Source organism: Fukomys damarensis, unplaced genomic scaffold, assembly GCF_012274545.1.
Source record: "Fukomys damarensis isolate Sample0158 unplaced genomic scaffold, DMR_v1.0_HiC HiC_scaffold_32, whole genome shotgun sequence".
NCBI lineage: Eukaryota > Metazoa > Chordata > Mammalia > Rodentia > Bathyergidae > Fukomys > Fukomys damarensis.
Genome location: NW_022900944.1, coordinates 7,913,960 through 7,917,332, shown reverse-complemented (window position 1 = coordinate 7,917,332; position 3,373 = coordinate 7,913,960). Strand labels below are relative to the sequence as shown.

Here is a 3,373-nt window from a genome sequence, read left to right as displayed (position 1 = left end):
AAAAAAAAAAAAAAAAAAAAAAAAGAAAAAGAAAAAGAAAGAAAGAAAGAAAAAGAAAAGCACTGTTGAAACAGTATCACTGTTTCTTACATCCCCACCAAGCTTCCACTGGAAGCTTCTCCGGGGAGGAACAGGCTTTATTCACCTTTGTGTCTGCTGTTCTCAGAAGAGTTCAGGAACACAAGAAAAGTTGGACAGATGCCTAGTGAATGATGGAACCTCAATCTGAGAAACCAGAATTCCCACAATATCAATTTTAAACAGCTTTGTCTTCCATACTGAATAAGAATTCCCCACGCAGGAACAAAACATAATAACTCTAAGCTGCACTCTCCTGACTCCATTTTAGCAGACTATGAAAGCAGAATGTCTTTTATACCTGAAACACTACATAGCGAGAGTTGATATCATCAGCATGAGCTGGGGTGCATTCTAGAACTGACAGCATGGAATTCTATGTAGCTGTGGAAGCTCCACGAATAAAGAACTATCTTTATTTATTTCTTTATTCACAGAGAACAGACTAGGGTTTGGCATATAGTAGGGATTTAACAGTTTCTGAACAAAGAAAAAGTAGCATTCGTTTTAACTACAAGCCTGCTACTGTGTGTCTGAACCTGTGCTAAAAACTTTACATAGATATTTACTTCCCCTTTTGTTAAGTCAAGGATACAGAACAGCCACAATTCTTACACACAGGTAGTAGGAATGTAAATTGGCAAAACCACTTTGGAACCCTCAGTATTAGCAAGATTAAGTCACTTGACCAGGAACATGTAAATAAGCAGTTGAATGAAAATTTATTAAGTCAAAGGCAGGATTCAAATCTCCTCTACTAGGATCCACTGTTCACATTCTTAAACATCACACTATACTCTCTCTCAAACAAAAGCCACAAAAGCCACACTCTTTTTCTGATTTTAAAAATCTTTAAAGAAGAAGTTGCATAAGTGAGTTCATGGTAATTAAACCACTAGTGATGTTTATGGGAAACCAGAAACTAGTTCAGCCCAAGGGAAGTGGAGAAAAGAGCAGTAACAATGGAATTAACCACCCTTCTTCATGTTCACCCTGACTTAAAGATAAAACAGTTCACTTACACAGAAACACAGATCCTGCCACCAACAACTATTATTCTTAAAAGTAGTAGATGTCTAAAGAGAATAAAATATGTCATTAAAGGGATTTTATTTAAGGAGAGTTTAACAGCCTACTCCATCCAACCTCTAGGCAAGAGACTTATACTTCTAACCTCAATTTAATGGCAATTGATGCCTTTACGGGCCAAGTAACTTTGGTTTTTCAAATTTTAGTTTATTAGTACATGTATTTAGTACATAATGATCACATCCCTTGTAGGAAGTTGGCACATGTCCATCAGAGTAACTCTGGACCTCTAACAAGTAAGGAGCTGAAGCAGAGATCAGACACTAGGTTCCACTCTCCTAGGTTCACCTTGTTCTCTTCACTACCCTCATGCAGGAAGGTATTAGTGTGTTAGGGTCCCTCCTAAGCAGCCATGCTGGGTGGAGTTCCTTACTTACATTATCTTGTTTAATCCTATCGAGTCTGTGAGATATTATCACCATTTACAAGATGAGAAGATGGAGGTTCAGAGAAATTTAACTCACCATAGATCACACACTTGACATTCAGATCAGAAGCCAGAACTGTTTCACTTCACCCTGGAGAGCTGCAAGTTGAAGAAATAACAAATATTAGTACAGAACTGTGCAAAAGCATTATTAAAAGTAAAAAGATAGGAGTAAACTTCTGAAAATAATACTTTAACTATCCCAGCTTGAATATTCCCCAAACACTGTATCTCAAGACTGGAATTTGGTTAGGATAACTCAAAGCTGGGCAAGGTGGCACATGCCTATATTCCCAGCTATTCAGAAAGCTGAGGCAGGAGGATCACAAGTTCAAGGACAGCAAGTTGGACTTAGCAAGACCCTGTCTCAAAACAAAGTAATAAAAGGGCGTGGCTCAGTGGCAGAATGCCTAAACATGTATGAGGCCTAGAATAAATCACTAAGGGGACAGAGGGGGTGGTTCAAATCTACCTATGAACTTGAATCATAGATAGTACCTTATAAAATCCTTGCCAACTGAAAAAGTATAGTAAAACAGTATTATTTTAAAAGCTTGTGCCAGGGATTTAGCTCAGTGGTGCCACCATCTGCCTTGGAAGCTCATGGTCCAGAGTTCAATCCTGGTACCAAAAAAATAATAAAATAAAATCTTTCATTTAGGTTAGAAAACTTTTAGAAAATATTGTAATTTGATTTTGCCTGTCTTGTTTTCCCATGTACACACACCTTTTCTGTAAAAAGGGTTGCAGACTTTCTCCCCACATTTCTCCTTACCACATCCTCTGTCATGCAAAACAAGAAGAGACCGAGGCACCCAAAGTCTCTTGAGAAAACGTCCCGCGTGATTTTCAGATATTAGCATCAAAACTTTACTTCTATCTTACATGGAAACATTCGTTCAATTTGCAGAATATTACTTTTATTTCCAAAACAAAAAACTATCCTATGTTCCCAGCAGAGGTGCTACTTTCACGCTGTATAAAAACTGTTTTTAATTGAATATGCAAATCTGAGAAATTCAAATTTGTTCCTCAGAATGAAAAGCTTATAACCAAAGGCTCCAAACCACATCAACTGAAACATTTGGGCTTTCACTTTTGATAAGGGAGGAAGGCATTTTTAAAACGTTTAGGTAGAACTGGATGCTAGTAAAAGGAGGTGTTTTTTTTTTATGCCAAAGTTTCTAACCTTGATTCTTGCATTATACCTTCTCCAAAAGGTTCCTAGTTTCAATAGGAACCAATGAGGTGGAATATTATATATATAATTTCTCATTTATAATGCCATTCCTTCCTCCCTCAGGATAAATACAGAAAGTGAGAGCTTCACAGCAGTAATCGGCCTAAAATGACACCCTCTCTCTCGCTAGTCACCCCATTTTAAAAGCCTGTTAATCCTCATTTCATTTCACTTTTCTTTCTTCCCAGTCTAGAGTTAAAAATCAGCTCACTTGATGTTATCAAATCATCAAATGAAAGGTTCTAGAAATAGCTTCCTATTTGTGGAAAAAGCCAGAAGGCACACAAAAATGGAAGAGAGCCCCTGAATCTTCTTTCCCAAATCATTGCATGGGAGATGAATCCAACTAAAATCCTGGAAGTATTGGCTATGAATTTAAGGTACTTTCTCATGAGGTTGATTTGCAACCGAAGTAAAACGTAATTAGAGGGCTATTGGAGACAGCGATGGAGCAACACACAGCAGAGTTCAAATACTTATTCCCTGGAACCTACACCGGGAGAGCAGACGCGCGCGCGCGCGCGCGCACACACACACAC

At 38.1% G+C, this 3,373-nt stretch overlaps 1 protein-coding gene across 4 annotated transcripts in view; it reads right to left on the bottom strand.

The window, feature by feature from the left end:
- The window catches only part of Herc3 (HECT and RLD domain containing E3 ubiquitin protein ligase 3), a 146,117-nt gene extending 144,421 nt beyond the window's left edge, over positions 1 to 1,696 (bottom strand). For all 4 annotated transcript variants that reach the window (XM_010610486.1, XM_010610487.1, XM_010610488.1 and 1 more), the window contains exon 1: positions 1,632 to 1,696. The gene's annotated coding sequence lies outside the window, so the exon portion shown is untranslated. The remainder of the gene's footprint in view (positions 1 to 1,631) is intronic.
- Between the last annotated feature and the right edge of the window lie 1,677 nt (positions 1,697 to 3,373).